Source organism: Macrobrachium rosenbergii, chromosome 23, assembly GCF_040412425.1.
Source record: "Macrobrachium rosenbergii isolate ZJJX-2024 chromosome 23, ASM4041242v1, whole genome shotgun sequence".
NCBI classification, from domain to species: Eukaryota; Metazoa; Arthropoda; class Malacostraca; order Decapoda; family Palaemonidae; genus Macrobrachium; species Macrobrachium rosenbergii.
The window spans coordinates 51,962,999-51,981,043 of NC_089763.1; the positions used below are offsets into that span (position 1 = coordinate 51,962,999).

Genomic DNA, 18,045 nt, shown 5'->3' on the forward strand with positions numbered 1-18,045 from the left:
AATGTATCAAGTAGTTCAAAGAATTTCAGGCTTTTGTATGACATTCAGGGCATTCAACACTAGCATTTCATTATCCCAAAATGACAAATTTGCCTAGACTGGGTCAGTATTATTAAACCCTTTCAGTATACTGGAATAGACTTTACAGGTCCTGTGTGGGTCAAAAGAGGATGATGAAAATGTGAAGGTGTACCTTTTGATATTAACGTTTGAATTTTAAGGCCATGCACATGGAACGGAACTATAAACGGTTGTGTGTTAGATTTTTAAAAGTATGTCAAATTTTGTGGTATATTGACGCATATCTACAGTGACAATGCTAGGTCATTTGCAGCTGGTTGTCAAGTCTTTGAGCAAGCTTTGGTTTGTGATGAATTCAAGGAAGATTTCCCAAGTTACAATATGTATTCAGCACATCAAAATTCCACTGAACTCTGTATGCTGGGTAGGTGCAACCTGGAAGAGACTCATCAAAACTGCCAAGAGTTGTTTTTATAGGACAGTTGGCAAGTCTGAACTTATGTACTGTGAACTGCTAAGTCATTGGTGACATTCAAGCAGCGATTAACTCTAGACCTTTAATGTACTGTTCACCTGAAAATAAACGCAGTGCTGATTCCCATATGTTATTAGGTAACTGGTAGAACACATTTGGAATTAACCTCCTTCCTCAAGGGCATCTTTTATATCAACCTTATCTGCTATAGATGAGATTTTTTTATCACTGTAGAGAATTGTGGTATGAGGATTACCTCTTCAAGTGTGAGAGAAAACCTGGAGGATTTCCATCAAAGAAATAGGGAGAGTAAAATCAGTGCAGTGATGTTGTGTCAGTCAAAATTCTCAGCAAAACTAGACTTTACTGGTTATTGGGTTGTATTTTAGAGCTTATCATAGGTTATGACAATAAAGTAAGAAGTGTCAAACTCAAGGTGGTGATGGTGCCATAGTTAATCAGTCATTTGTATCCTATGGAGCTTTCATGTACCCATAATCACCAGAGATGTTGAAAATGGTGAGATGAGCAATGTATCTGATGATGTCATAGAACATGAGGGTGAGGAAAGTAATCTTTTAAACTCTGAGTCTGAAAGTTCTAATTTTGTATTACTTGATCTGGTAGCTAATGTGTCTGATGTGAGGCTTCTTCCCACAAGAGGTGCTTCATCTGCTTGCAAAAGCAAAATGTGCAAGTGGTGCAGATATAGATCATTAATATGTTTATCTTGCCATTTTCTGTAACAGTAGATTCATTTGTATACTATTTTGGGATATTTCATCACGCAATTTAATTGCACTTTTTTTAACAAATTTATGTGAGGAATTTACATATCATGTCTTATAGTCATTGATTCCTTTTACCTTTTTTTATTGTGTTAATTCAGTTCCCTTTAATTATGCTATTTGCTCTTCTTAAGAGCTAAGTGTCTCAATTCTAAATGTGACCTCACAAAACAAAGAAACCCTCTGTTGCTGATGCACTTCTTCATTCTCTCAATGATGGCTGTAACTTTTTGGAAGTTTTTCTTCCACATTGCCCTTCATCCAGAATTTAGGCAAAAGCGTCAAACCAAATAGTGTTTTCAAGAAATACCGTAAATCAAGATTCACTGAATGCAAAATAGATCATCTATTCAACACCAGTGTTATTAGGAAAACTTCAAATGATACAAGAGCATTTGCATTGTCATATGATGCCCTCAATTCAGCAAGAAGTTAATAGTGCCCTTATAAGGACCTTGAGATGCAAGAAAAACTTGAAAATGATTTATGTTGCAGGTAAGGTTAGCTGAGATGCACTCATTTCTATATTTGAGGAGAGCATATTATTAGCCTTGCACATAGTTTTTGTAGACTTTGATCATTCTTTTCAGAATTTTTATATCTGTTAAAAGATTTTAAATAGTTGTACAGCAATCTCAGAAAATTCCCGTTAACCTCCTGTGGGTCCAGGGAGACTATGCTGGGCAACTGAAGTGGGACTGAATATAAAAAGCTGATTTGTATACCTTGAAAAATACAATTTATTATTCAAAATTTCCTATTTGTTGCTATGGAAATACAAACCATCACCTTATATATAGGAGACTTATTCCTTAGGTGGCGGCCAGTATCCCTCACTCATTGAACATCGTACTCACTTTTCCATCGGTCACAGGGGCTGGGTGGGGCAATTGAGGTGGGACTGAATTTAAACGACTCTGATGTGCATAACTAGGAAAAATACAATTTGTTATTCAACATTTCTTTCCGTATAGAAATACAAACCTCCTTTTATATAGGAAACTTATTCTTTAGGTGGAGGTCAGTCCCCACAGCTGACTGGAGTTGAGAACCACTACAGATTTGTTATGATCCCAGTTGCCCTATAAGCAGGGGAAGTCATGACTCCTCTGCCTCTTACCAGTCTGGCAAAATGGTTGGCCAGAGTAGTTTGGCCCTTGGCTTGTGTGCCCGACCTAAACTATGAGAACTATGATCTCTCCCATAGTGTTCATGTTAGAAGCCAGTTTATTCCTGGTAAAACCCAGAATTAAGGGCCAGACAAAACTAGCTAGACCCCTCCCCCCTTTCTTGTTATGAGAGAGAGGATGAGGAAGAAGTCTCCCAGTCATCAACTGGGAGAAGATGCCCAGAGTGCAATCGCCTGTACTCTTTCCAACTGCTGTGTGTGCTTCGGGCCACATGCTGCTCCCAAAAGAAGAAATAAGAAAGAAATGGAGTCCATTCGTTTCACTTCCACCTCCAGACTTACACCAGGCTTTGGTACATGTGTAATGTTGTTAGCACCTTTTGTTATGTTTTTACCACCTTCAAATTTTATGATGTTCCTTTCTTATTATTTATTTTATTCGCTTTATCGTTTCTGGCTTTGTTTGTTATAGTAGCATTTGAGTCCCAGGAGGCTTAGGAAGACACAGTGTAGTTTTCTTAATTCATTATCACACTAGTAAAAATAACACTGTACATATACAAGTTAATATATTTTTATAAATATTACTGCTGTTCGCCCTCGTAACTTTTGATTGTAAATAATATCAGCCTGACCGAGACCGGTAAAAGATGTTGTCTACATTGTCTTCAGTTCAAACTTTAACGTTTGTTGGAAAGGATAGGTAGCATGTAGCCATTTTTCCCCTATAGGAAAATTTCCATATCAGCCTTAAAAATAGGTGGTCCTAAGGTCCTTTTTTCCTTTCTACCTGTCTCTTGGCGAATGTTTTTAACAGAACGTAGACGCCTAGGGCGTGACTGTTTTGACCTAGGCCGGTCAGGGAACAGGAGAGAGAAACTAGCCACCGACGAGAGTAGACGTCTGGAAGGTGGCTCTAACACCGCCTTTGTCTATTATTTTATTAGTGAATGGTGGAGCAAGAAACACACACGAACTTCAGCACATCCGTTGTAATGTGCGCCAACGCTTCGTCCTTAAGGTAGAGTCTGTGTGCTGTTCGAAACTTCATCCATTCTTTTAACCTCTTTTCTATATTTCCCATTCTTTCTTTGTTTCATCCTCCAGCCACCATTGAAGGTAATCGCTTGTACGAAGTCTAGATTAAGTCAAATTATTATATGGTTAGCATTAGCGGAATTGTCCCAGTAAGTCTCGGGATTTAGGCAAGCAAGTCATTTTTAATACTCTGGTATTCGTTATGCCTAGCGTTCACTGTTTGGAGGAACTGTTGCGTTGTATTTAAAATCATCTTGGATTCTTGTATGCGTCCGCAGTTGGTGGACGTTTATTATAAAGTCTTTATTCCTTGAATATTGTTAATTACCCTTAACTGGTGATAAATGATCTTTAAGGTTAAGCCAAGACGTGTATTCTTGGTTTGCCCGTGAAAATTACGAAAAATTGAACAATAAATGATCAGCCAAGACCCCACACGTAACAATATATACAAGTTAAGTAGTATGAATACAAATTGAAGTACAAGCCTTGCTTTCTTATCAACCCACGACTGGTGAGGCTCTCGACTTCCCTCCTCTGCTTCTCTCTCTTCTAACTGCTTCTTTTCTATCTGCTCTGTTCTCTTCTCTTCCTTCCTTCCTTGCCTTTCGAAGGTTCTTCAAAGGAAATGCCCATCCCATAATAGGCGGACCATTGCTTCTTGTTAGACGTCCTAGGTGGATGAAACTTATCTGACAATGTCCCTTTGGGTGTAATTAGATGAATTAATCCCCTCCTTTGTAGGAAGGACTAAGGACATCACCGGAAGTCTTTGAGTTCCGGCGAGAGTTGAAAAGTAAGCTTATAGGTGAGATGTTTAAACATTCCTTAATGAATGCCATAGATTAATCTCGCGCCAATGTTTTGCTACATAATCACGACACAGGAGGTGTTATTACTCCCTCTCTCTCTCTCGTTTCCTTATTATTTCATTCTCTCTCTCTCTCTCTCTCTCTCTCTCTCTCTCTCTCTCATTTCTTTTTTCTTCTTATATTTACACTGTTCCTAACTAATATTCTCCTAGTTATCAATACACATGGGCAAGGCACTGACCTTGTCCAAAACAGAGCTTGAGTAACTACACATGTTGGACTGCCACCACAGGTCCCGAAAAAAAGCAATCAGAACTTGTGAGCGACATCCCTGTGGAAGAATGAGGAGCAGGGAGTCTTACACCCACTGAACAGTGAGGGATGAGCTAAAGCCCTTGACTTCAAGAGCCCTTCCATGGGAAGGGAACCAACCTCCTCCACAGTGGAGGGGATGGTCCAATGAACCCATTCAAATTCAACAGAAAGAGTTCCTGGTCTCCTGAACAACTATTTCTCATGCTAATCAGCACTACTGAAAGAAGAAACACTCCAAACTCCAGGAGTGAATAACTTTAAATAGTACTGAAAAGCACAGACTGGCAAAAGAGTATCTCATCTGGATCTCCACCTAGATTCAGAGGGAAGAATCAAGGAAATTTCCAGACTGTTGTCAAATAGAGAGGAATCTTGAGGAACAATGGAATAAGAGAAATCCCCCAAATTATACACTGAGGCCAGGAAAGAACAATCTAAGTGAATAGACTGTCCCTAGCCAGAAAGAGGATAGAATAATGACGTCATAATGCTTAAACGGCCAAACAAGTAAAGTTCCTACTCATGGACACTTCACCTACCCTTTGTTTCAGTTAAGACCATGAATGGGCAATTTGCCCATGTACCATGCTTTTGCCATGGCTGTTTGTTGCCACAGGGCTTGATAAAAGCATTCATTTTTACGTCTATGTGACTGGAAAATGCAAGGTGTTTACAGTTTGTGTAGGAATTTATAGGAATAAAATTAACGTAAAGTACATGAATTTTCTATTAGTTTGATGATTTTTAATGAAAATTGTAAAAAAATGGTAGATTTTATAACCTAGCATTTGCAGATTGTGAATGTTATTTACCAAAATTTGACTTACTTTCATTATGTACAATGTGAAATGATGAAATTAGGCACTTTTCACGTACCATCACATATGAATGTGCTTATTTTCAGTGTTAGTTCATTAAAAGTGATATAGTGAAACTAGGGAATATTTACATATCATCAGGCATGATTATGCTTGTTTTCAGTGTTAATTTGTTAAAAGTGAGGGTTAGTATGTGTTATCATGTAAAGCTATGCATGTTTATTTGCCCAAAATGTGAAGTATTTGTACTATGTGCCATGTGAAATCATATCACTAGTCAATATTTACCTACAGTGGTGCAGGAGTGTGGTTTTTTTGGTGTTAATTCATTAAAATTGTTAGTTAGCATATTCTATCACGAACAGTTGTGGCATTTTGTGGTATGTGAAATCGGTGATAGGAATATTCGGTCTCAAAAAATTCGGTCTTAAACCTACATTGAATACTAATGTCAAAAATGCTAGAAAATCATTCCATGTCCTTTAACACAGTTTCAAAAATGCAAAGAAGACTAAAATTGTTTATTTATGATTAATTCAGACGTAATATTCATTTTAAGCATACAAAAATATTGAAGAGTTTTCATAGAAAAAGATAAGAAAAGTGGGTCTCGGAAAATTTGGTCTCAAAAACTGGGTCTCAGTATTTAGCTCACTGAAACAGCTGTTTCAGTGCCATTATATTACAATGACCGTTAAACTGTTAAGCCTAACTCATTAGTAGTTTTTGTTTTCTATATATATACAAACTTTATGGAATATCATCTCTCAAATTTTAAATTCAGTTACAGTACCCATAGCAATGGCTTCGAAGTACATTGAATCTGAAAGAGGAAAGGAAAAATTCATTGATGAAGAAAATGATAGATATGATTTTCATAAGTGCAGTGCCGACAGGGTAAGGCTATTTTGGCGGTGTGAAATGTACAATACTCGAATACATCCGAAAATGCGGGACGGCGAAAATGTGATTGTTAAGAAGATTAACACTCGTAATCATTCTTCTACATCAGCAAAAAGTAGAAGCCCGGAGTGCTATATCGGAAATGAAGTGAAACACTAAGAACGGCGAATCATCCAGCACAAGAATGATTTTAGTAGATACAGTATACTTTGAATAAACTTGGTGAAAATGTAATAAGTGAAACATGGAGTTTGCCAACAATTTCAAGGTCAATAACTAATTTAATTAGCGGACTAATTAAGCTTTTCGTGCATCTCCTTTACCTTTGACTCGTACTGGATTTTTTACAACGTGACAGTGGAATTGACGATGACCAAAGAATTTTGGTATATGCCTCTGACAAGGGGCTTTGCTTCTGACAAGGGGCTTGATGACGTACAAAGTTCTCTCTAGAGACTCGTGAATGGATTGCCTGACAAAACAGAAGCTACTTATAATAAAGCCTTCATGAAACCAAAAGACCAATTGCCAAATTTAAATCTCAAGGAAGTGACGATCGATTTCGAGAAAGCACTTTGTAATAGTACCCAAAAGCATTTTCCTAGTTTTGTAAATGTTGGGTGCTTCTTCCTTTTGTGTCAGACCGTCTAGCGCCGAATTTTGTGATTTGGGTTTTAAGCGTCAGTATAATACTGACAATAATTTTTCGCTGATATCAGATGTTTTGTGCTTTGGCATTCTTGCCAACTGAAGAAGTGATTAATGCTTTTGAGGAACTTTGTGAAGATGAATCAGCATCGATGGATTTTATTAGTCACTTTGAGTTAACTTATATCGGTGCAATCCGTGGACGGCGACTTAGAAGAGAAGCTCCTTTACATCCTATAGTATTTTGGAATATCAAAAGTTATGTTATGGACAAATGTTCTGGCACAAACAATGCATTCGAAGGATTTCACTCAGCCTTAAGACACTCCACGGTAAGCAAAAAAACCCAACATTTGGAAATTCATTGATGTCCTGAAAAAGGAAGAGGCGCTGAAACAAACTCAAATTTTACATTGACAGCTGGGAGAAAGGGACAACCGTATTGAGGCGTTCGTAGAAAAGTATGATGGAAGCAGCCAGACTGAATTTTTAAGAGCTATTGCTTACAGCTTAAAGTTTTTAAAAAATATTTATGGTGATTACAAATTTTGACTCATTGTTTTATTGAACTAATTTTCAGTTTAGTACTCAATAGATATTTTAAAATTAAAATCTGCATGTTTTCTATTTAGTAGGCTACGCTATAAACATATTTATTTAGTAGGCTACCCTATAAACATAATTATCATGTAAACAAACAAAGTAGTTCAAATGCCAAGCACAGTAGCTTTAGACCGAATTTTCCAAGACCAAATTTTCAAGACCAAGTTTTCCGAGACCGAATTTTCCAAGACTGGTATTTACATACCATAGTGCAGGGATGTGCTTCTGTGTTCGTTTTGTTGTAAAGTATAAGCATGCATGTAATTTTTTCATATTCATCATATCTTTGTTATGTGGTCATTATCATTACAGTAATGATTCATGCGATATAAATATTTACAGGTGGTTTACTGGAGCTCCTAGCTCGTCCCTGAGAATGCCACTGACAGTAATGCCAACCTATAGCATTCGAAGAGGAGGAGGATAAGGAACTCACACCCACCACAAATCTTTTCCAGTGACAAGGATGAGCTCACCAGTGCCAAGCACGACTGGGAAGGTTTAAGTCCCTGATGGCACAGGACTGGGATGATCAGGCCTGAAGGGCTCTGCCAGTAGACATGGAAGCGAAGGTCCAGCAAGATCAAGCACGGTTTCACAATTTTATTTTAAAAAATAGACTAATTAAATTTAACATACATTAACACGCAAGGACCACATGGTCGAGTACAAGAGAATGCTGAAAGCTATACAAAACCCCCTAAAAAAAAAAAAAAAAAAAAAAAAATGCCTCTAAGAGCGAAATTTTGCACAAAACTTATTTCCGTACAATCAGGCTACACTTTAAATGAATATTAACTATATCAGGCCCTGGATGGCAAAAATGTGAAGAGATTAATTTAGCATACTAAATGAACCAGCTCTTGACTTTAAAATGAACGATTTTGGCTGTGGAGGTGACGACATGGAGAGCACGCAGCTTACCTGAAAGCGATACCCTCGAGAAAGACGCATATCTCCTCTCCGAATGCCTGGTCGTCACCTCGGTTCCCTTTCAAAATTTATACATAGGTTATTTTACTAAAGGAGGTACTCGAATTGTATGAAAAGGGAGCCTCTCTGACATTCCCTACACAGACAACACAGGGAATTCGCCGGACACAAATAATAACCAAACATATTTACAGAAAAAAAGTGAACCACGAACTCAGCCGCCTGCTTATTACTCCCCCTCACTTATCCTGAACGTTGTGAAGGATTGTCGAGAAAAAACGGATCCAGTTTTTTCACGACAACAGGCATAAAGGTAAGCCTTTGTAACTTTGCAACAAGTGATGCACATAATTTCAGCCATTATATTAATGTGAATACTCATATAGGCCTACGTTTGAGAATTTCATTTATGAAATGCAAATGATGTTTGTTTTGTCTCTTGCAGTGCAACCAAGGAAGAAAGACAATCTCATCGTGACAGGACGTAACCCCTGTAGATGAGGACCCCCACAGACCTGGATGTTGGACCGTCTGCAGAAAGTAGAAGTGCTTCCTTTGCAACATCTAGGGATGAAATTTCAACTTTGCAGGTATTTTTCTGTACATGGGAGTTGTGCAACTGCCATCTTAAGATGATTATTGGACAAATGCCAAGTCCTCTAGAAATTTCACGTTGCTGATTACTCATTTCAGTGACGGTGAAAGGTTGCTGAAGAGGCTTACTTATTTCAGTGACAGTGAACAAATTGCAGATACATGTGACAGGTTTTATAAGATCAGGCCTCTGTTTAACTTTTGTAGCCAAGGCATTCCTTCATTTCCAGCCCACCATCAGACAGACTACAGTTGAGATAATAGTTGGCTATAAAGGTAAAACAGCTGACAATCAGAAACAATACACCAAAACCAAGCCTGATAAGTGATGGTTTATTCATGACATCACCAGCATCTGGAGGCCATGACTTTTGAAGCTCATCCAGTAGCCATTTTTTATAATGAAAAAAGTCAACCTTTTACAACCAAAATCATCTTAACCTTGGCAAAAACTAATGATCAAGACAAACTCTGTTGCATATAAGCCAACAACATTTTTGCCAGTCTTGAGACAGCACAGGTCTTGCAGGAGTATGGTTACTGATATACAAGTACTGCTTGGAATAATCGTATAGGAAGGTCTCCACTTGCCTGCAAAGGTCATGCAAGGTGGGTATTTGAATATTACTCTACATTTGACTTTGTAGTCTGTAGATGGAAGGACAACAAAATAGTGATGGTGCTCAGTACTGTCACCAGTACCTGTACAAAATATTGTCAGATAAGACATGGATGCAAAGGAAAATGGGGATGCGTCATGCCCAATCTGATACTGAAGTACAACACACATGATGGGGGAGTTGAAGCGTGACAAGTTGGTGCATCCATATCAGACCCCCATGAAATCTAAATGGTCATCTGTGGCTTTCTTTGCATACAAGTTGAACCTGTGTATCATTATGAGCTGGTTCCTTTGCAAGAGACTATTGCTCTGGACCAAAGTTCCTTATCCTTGTAATACTTTAAACAGGATGTGGCAAAGTTTGTAAAGTTCTCAAAACCTGTCCTTGGGAGACCTCGCAAGACATTCCATTGCCTTTCACTTGCTTATGACAGTGCCTAAACTCTCAAGGGGTCAGTGGTCAGTCATGCCTGATGAGTGTTAGGTTTGACACACAAAACCCATCTGTGTTGATAGGCAGACTTACAAGAACTGCAGCAAGAAGGGCAATATTATGAGGTTGCACATCACCAGTTCAGTTTGTCGAGTTCATTTGTGCATGAAACAAAATAAGAATTGTTTCTTGAAGTTCCACTTCAGTTGATTGTTGATTATATTTCTGATGTTCCTTTGCCCCCAAACCTACAAATTAGATTTAATATTTTTGTATGTACTTTGTCCTCTGTAGTAGTTGATTAGTCATTATTTTTGTTCTAGATTATGTTCCCTTTTGTTTTCATGTTGAAAAGGGATTCAAATTATACAGGTATTTTAAGTCAAATGCCAAATTACAGCAGTTTTTCTATGTTTGTATTTTCCATAATGTTATTTAGTAAGTTTATGATGAATATTATTTTCTTATTTTTATATAATTGACTTACCAAGCAATTACTTAGCTACTAGCTTCCTACCACAGCAGACCAAAAATTCAGATTTTGCGGTGGCACCACCATCCTAGTGTAGGTGACTGGGTCCCATCCACTATTGGGACTGACAGGTACAACTCAGCAGGTAACTTCAGTTCCTTTTCTGCCGCTTCTCGTCAACATCGGTGGGTTTTGGGCAGTACCTTTCGTCATTCCTTGGTTTTTGTTGTTCCAGAATTGGTGATGTATTCAGATTTTGTGTGGCTTTTTTTCAATTAGTGAATTGTTAGCTTTGGTTAGCATTTTTTTTCCTAATTGAGACGTCAGATTCTAGTTCTTTTAGTGTTCGGTTTTGTACTGAGGGGTGTAAGACTGGATTAAGTAAAGTGACATACTAAATGCATAAAATGTAGGGGGCAGGATTGTAATGGGGAGATTACTTGTCCAAAGTGTCAGGATTGGGATGAGCATCAATGGAAGGTTTATAAGTCTCATTCCGATAAACTTGATAGAAATAGGAAGAGGAAGGCGGCTCTAAGAGCCAAAATAGAGCTGGCTTAGAGGCTACTCCTTTGCCTTCAGTGGCTGAGGGTAGCACTATTTCTTCTCCTCTTGCCCGTCTTTTTCTCCCATCCTGAGCCCTCCTGCTGTCTTACCGCGAACTCCTTTACCTAGTTCCCATGCTTCAGATCTCAACATCATTGCCAGCCTCGAATCTAGGTTCGATAAGACGTTTGAGTTCTTGGCCAATACGGTCATGGAACTAGGTTTATCTTTTAAAGCTTTTGTGGATGAAGCATCTGTTCCCAGTGTTAGTGCCCCCGGTGCCAGTGCAAGTGAAGTGCAGAGTGAGAGTGTTGTGATTTAAGATGAGGCGGCTGTCCATCCTACCAGTGCTCCTAGATGAAGGTCCCTGTCCCACTCTGGAGGTCAAAGGGAGGCTGGTAGGGTTTGCCCACAGCAGTCACCCCCTCCATCGAGCCTGTTGCACAATCCCAGATGCTGACTGAGCACCACTGGAAAGGCATCTCTTTTAGTCTGCATCATCTACTGTATCTGATTCTGAGGATTTGTCATCGGATGGAAGGCATCATCGGCGTCGGTCTTCCGCCTCTTGTCCTTTGAAGAGGCATTCTGCTGCTGCAGACAGCTCTCCACCTCCTGTTAAGAGGCTTAAGGAGGTCAGCGTGAGTCCTCGACCCTCCTGCAGCTTCACTAATCTGCCTCCTTCTTCTTTGTCGGCACGAGGACATTTCACATCTCTGGCCCTGCTCATTCATTATTAAGAGCCTGGAGGACATTCTTGGGCAGGAAGAAGAGGAGAGACTTCTTTGCGCTGTGAGGGCCTTGCAGTACTATCTCCACAGGACTGAGGAGATCAGAGGTTCCTCAAACAACCCCTGGCATTCAGTGAGAAACTCTTCTTGCCAGTCTTCTAAGAATGTGCTCTCTTTTTTCTTGAGGGGCCTGATCTCAGAAGCTTATTCTCAGTTCCAAGAGGACACCTTTCTGATCCTGAAAGTAAAGGCACAGGAGGTTCAAGCCATTGCCACTTCTCTTGCCTTTTGACATAATAAGTCCTTTTCCTCAATACTCCAATCAACTTTTTGGAGTTTGAAATCTGTTTTTGCTTCGCACTACCTGAAAGACATGGAAGCAGTGTTTGAAAATCGTAGTGTGTTAGGGGCTTTGTCCATGGCTGGCATGGTGTTGGGAGAGGAAGCATAGGGGGCTTTCCACCCCTCTACTGTTTCCTCGCCTTGTATTTAAGATTGTTGAGTTTTGGGAAGCCTGGGGGTACAGTGTACCTGAAGTACCTGCCAGTTTCTTTATGACTTGGGTGTTGGTTGTCTGGTTTTTATTGTGGTGTAGGTGACAACGTTGTTTTTATTCTGGTCATGCCCAGGGCAGGGACACCCTTTTTTGTCTTTGTCAGCCTCCGGTGAAACCTCCATGGCTGCAAAATACCCATTAGAGCAGGGGCAACTCTGGCCATTCTGCCACGCCCTCTACAAGTTAAGATGAACGCTGACCAGAGGCAGTAATTACCTGCAGCAGCCCTCTTACCGGGTAAGGTACAACAAGCATTGTCTCAATGCTAGCAATCTTTCTAGTTCAAAGTCTTTACAGTATCTTTATTAATATTTTGGATTAGATTATGTCCATCTAACCCACCTCCTCTCAGTGTGGAGTCAGCTACATAATTGCTTGGCAAGTCACTTACAGTATATAAAAATGTAATTTTTATGATAAAATAAAGTTTTATATATACTTACCAAGCAATTACATAATCGGAGCCCTCCCTCCTTCCCCACAGGTGGACATCTTGGCTCAAACGAATTGAAGTTACCTCCTGAGTTGTACAAACGAATTTAAGTTATTGTTGAGTTGTACCTGTCGGTCCCGATAGTGGGCGGGATCCGGTCACCTACACTAGCGATAGTGGCGCCACCATGAAATTTGAATTTTTGGTCTGTTGTGGTAGGAATATGGTAGCCATGTAATTGCTTGGTAAGTATATATAAAAATTTATCATAAAAACGTCATGTTTTCATACACAGGCCCATCCTGTAAGATTTATGGGACCTGTAAGATTCATGTCCATATACTGCCCAAGTAACCGCTAATGGTTCATGACTGAACCTGGGGTTGCTGGAAGGGCTCTGACAGCTTGTCACTTGAAAAAATTTATATATGCTAATCTTAAAAAAAAAAAAAAAAAGAGCAAATTAGTCTTGCATTTGGTCCTAGTTTCACAATATATTTGATTATTTTTTAATTATTTCCACATTCCCTAGGAGCGCTTGGTAAAGAGTTAAACCCAGAGGTTTCAAGTGAGCTTGGAAGCAAAGAGAATTCTGGGGCATGCAACCCTCCTCCCCATGATCTCCATATAAGACTCATAAATAAATCTTGCTTTTAGAAAAGAAAAACAAAACTATCTCTTACAGAGAAACAAGTTCGCTGAGTGAGACAGCAATTAGGAGTGCCAAGGAGGTGGCCCCTACTCAGTGATTTCTACTCCTGAATGTAAGCCATTGGAACATAACCTCTTCAGCGTCAATAGACATCCCACAGGCTGGTTCAAGCAGCACCAATGGAGTCACCTTCACCACTTCTGCTACGAACACCTCTGGAAGGGAAGAAGTTTGCATGATCCAATGGAGACAAAGGCACTTCCAACTCCTAGATCAGGGAGTGAACACCCTCCAAACACTGTACGCTAATTTTGATTATGGCAACAGGCCAAGGAAATACCTCTGGAGTATGTCAGAAGGTCAACACTGTATACAGTATTAGACTGAGGGCTGAAGTGAACTCCAAGAATTGCTGCTATAGCGCAGTCTGCAAGAGATCCGGAGAAATGGGACCATCTGGTCCCCTCCAGACCTTGGAAGCCCATGCTGCTCATCCCATAGCCACAGATGGAGACCCACAGAACTCTGCTCCTTAGGGTGTCCCAGAACCCATATCAACCCAGACAAGCCTTTTATCAGAAAAGTACAGGTTCAAGAGGCCCGTTCTGAGTGAACACTGCAACCTTCCTCCTTCAATGCTGTGTAAAACCGAGAAAAAAGAAGAGGAACAAGCCCTGGCACTGCTCCTCCAACTCCCCCTACCTTCTGCACACAAGAGAGGTACCAGAGTTCAAAGAACTCCCTTGGAGAACAAATGCTTGGACTGCACGTGCTCTAGAATGTGTGAACCTCTAGAAGTACAGAAACAGTGCAGGTTCTCCCCAAAACCTCCCAGAAAAGGTAGGGAAGGAGAACCTTCCAGTTGCCAGCATGGATCTGATTTGTAGACCAGGTATACATGTAGTAAACGGGTCACACAAACTCCAAGAGGTTGCGGCAAGAAGAGTCACTTTGCTTACCTGTCTACCACAATCATCTGACTGTGGATAGATTGTTGGCAGCAGTAAACCAGATTCGTAGACAAGGCATGCAGCTACCAAACTGACTGCCCAAACGCCTCACTGAGCAGGTCACACAAACCCCCCCCCCTCCTCTGTGCAACTCCATAGTCACAATCTCTTGGAGCAAGGAGGGCACATGGAAGAAGCCTAGGAAGACTTCTTGCTCAAGGTCCAGACTCACTTTTCTCAGTGCCTGCCCACACGAGGAAAGAGAACGGGGTGGAGGTGGAGGTCGATGACAAAGAAGTGTGCTAACGGTTCCCCTATGTTTTTCTTTTCACTGTCCTCATTCATCTTGCACCCCAGAGCTGGTCAAGTCTCGAACTGAAGACCAAGCCTCACTCATCAGAGGTATCCTCATAGGAAAGACTACTGCAACAGGAAAATCGCTTTCCAATGCGCCAGTCGAAAAAGTCAAGACAGCCATAACCACCGGGAACTACCTCAAAAAACTGGTGGCTCTTTCCTCCACCAGGTTAATAGAAGGCCAAACTCTTTCAAGTACTTTCATAATGACTAATCCTTACAGACACCAAAAGTCAGTTTCATTACACACAGTTTATAAATACCTGTAAGTGAATGACACAGCTGCTAATCAAAACCTGTCTTCAGTTCCTGTGTCCCCAGCAAATCCCAAATAAATTTTCTCTAACAAGAAGTCTAAACAGCAAATGCCCTTGTATTAACATATAAATCAAGAGGATAAATTAGTATAGGAAATATTAACCACTCACCAAGGCAGCTACATCCCGACAATGACAACACTCAAATTTTTACTCTGTAAGAATAAAAACAGGAAGGCAAGGCAAGGCAACAACAAATGTAATTAAAAGAGAATGGCAGTGAGCAAATACACATCCAAACAATCATGTTTTCAACTGCCAGTCAGTACAGAGGAGCACATCAGTACTCTACCACAGCCAAAAGAAAAGGGAGTACGACATTTGATGAGTGAGAGAATAACCCCCATCCCCACCTGTTAACTACCTGATTAACCACCTCATTACCACTACCTGCTCAACCCGAAGTTACCAAGATTCATCTGGTTTCAAGCTCGCATTGAAAGACACTCTTATTTAAAGGCGTTGGTTTTTATTCCCATAGGAATAACTTTAAATTTGTTGTCAATTACGGTTTTGACATTCACACAAGTTGCATCCACATGGTATGACAGTGTCAGACAGACAAGGTTGCTTCTGACTTCATAGGCAAGTTGATTTTGCTGTGTTACCAAATCTAGGTGGTCATGGCCATACACAACCACTGTCCGGCAGACGAAGTGTAGATGTTATCGTCCAAGCGGGTAAATTTGTTGGTACTCGCTATCTGGCAGGTTGCCAGTACAGAATGTAAGTGGTCAGACAAGTTTGGCAGATGGCAAAAATTTTGCCTATCCACTCAGTACCCCCAGACATTGTTGGATCATGTAGAGGCAGCCCTTCTCTAGTCTGTACAAAGGGGATTATGTAGGTTATTCCTCAAACATCCATGGGTCAAAATTACTTGCTAGTACCATTCCCTTTGATATGATATTCATATTTCAACTGTCAGAATGTTTTAGACACATATTCCAACATTTATTGGCTGTAGTGAGTTTGAAAGAATTTACATCGCTAATAGGGGTAATTGTTGCAGTTTTGGCCCCTTTATAGACTTCATTTCCTTTAATGCCTATATGTGCAAGAATCCAGCATTCTTGCATTATCACCACCTTCATAAAATTTGTGAACAAATTTAATTTGAGCAAGGGTATTTTTTGGATTTAATTCTGAAGTATTTCTATATGTAGTCCCTAAAACCTACAAATTCATGATTACATGTTTAATAATGGTAATGGTTAATCTTACTGTACATAATTCTGCTTGAAAATTGAAGCATTGCTAGGAAAGGAAGTTGATATGTTTGTAGGGTTTTGTTGAAGATTCCTTTTCAAGTTGTTTATGATGTTCTAGAGTGAAAGTCTGGTTACTAGATAAATAATTAAAAAGTACATTTTGTATCCTCCACTAGCCTGAGGAGGAGGAGGTTCTATTACTTACAATACAGTAATTATATATTTGTTAACACAGATAGTGTACTGTATTGGCTAACTGGGAAAGGTGGTTAGTGAACATTTATGTTGATCAAAAGAATTTTTGTTGTTTAATCATTTGCTTTTATTTGTATTGTACCAGTCATTACTAAGTCACAATGGCAGAGTTAGAGATGGTTTGAGAATATAGTGCAGTTGGAGGAAGATTAAAAAGTTTCAGGACATTCTGAGTCCCCTCATTAAGAATTGGATCTGCTTTTTAAAAGTTGTATCTAAGGTGGAACAAAATTTTTCTCCATAGTCTAGAATAAACGTAACAGTTGCTTTGTAGTGAGACAATCTTCATTGAAATCGTATTTTTGAGAGTAAAATGCATTTTTCCTAACATACAAACCTGAGGCCCTTTACATATGGGGATACTTTCGGCGTAGCTGAGCAGGCCGCTAAAGACTTACAAGGCACGAGTTGGTATTACTACCAGCTGGGCATGTGGTTGGTAACGGTGGGAAACCCACGGTTCCAACCGCCCAGATTCACGCATTCACTTTACTTTCTGGTCTAGGGCAGATTGTGGGGCGGCTGAGGTGGGTAACCTGAGTAAAGGACCTCGGGTTTGTATGTTAGGAAAAATGCATTTTACCCTTAAAAATGCGATTTGTTCCTACACAAATACAAACCCTTGGTCCTTTACGTATGGGGACTCAAGATTCAGTGGGAGGAATCTGAGTGGAGGTCTCTGAATGACTGGAAGTTCAACGCACCTTATGTTCAACTGGGGTAAGAGCCAGGAGGACATGGCCACTGGACCGTGAGCATCATTGTGAGAACTGTGGTGATACGGACCAGTCTACTAGACCGTCCTAGCTGTGACGAGGTTACGGTATGCAAATGATCACACAGCGAGGTGAAAGCCAGAGAGAACCCTTCCCAGCCACATTTGGGGTGATTGGGAAACTCCTCCAGGTGTGCGCCCCAGCCCTCCTTCAATGCGTCAAAAAAGAAGCAAGTCTGGGGGGCAGGAAGACAGAGGTGTCCCTGTGCAAAGGTTCCTGTCGTTCAACCACCAGGCGAGATCGTCCCTCACCTCCTGAGAGATAGGGACGAGAACCGACTGGGGTTCCCAAGATTGATCCCAGAAGTCCCTCAGTCTCCACTGGAGAGACCGAAGGTGGAGTCACCCGTGCGAAACGAGTTTCTCCAATGATGACAGGTGGCCGATCACGACTTGCCACTGTTGAGCAGGCTGGTCCTGTTGTGTCAGGAACTGCCTCACCACCTTCCTGAACGTGCTGATCCGAGCCTGAGAAGGAAAGACTCTGCTTGCTGCCGTGTCGATCAGCATGCCCAGGTACTGAGTCCTCTGTTTGGGAGTGAGTTCCGACTTCCAAAAGTTGATCACGACACCCAGTTCGTGACACAACTTGGAGACGATTCCTGTCCTGTAGCAACTGCAAGCCGGAGCCAATCGTCGAGGTACCTCAGTAGATGTA

At 40.5% G+C, this 18,045-nt stretch overlaps 1 long non-coding RNA gene across 1 annotated transcript in view; it reads left to right on the forward strand.

The window, feature by feature from the left end:
* LOC136851213 (uncharacterized) overlaps positions 1-7,971 on the forward strand; it is a 50,039-nt gene extending 42,068 nt beyond the window's left edge. Inside the window, exons 2-3 of the long non-coding RNA XR_010856813.1 lie at positions 1,550-1,779; positions 7,893-7,971. This is a non-coding gene — a long non-coding RNA (uncharacterized lncRNA). The remainder of the gene's footprint in view (positions 1-1,549; positions 1,780-7,892) is intronic.
* Positions 7,972-18,045: the final 10,074 nt, after the last annotated feature.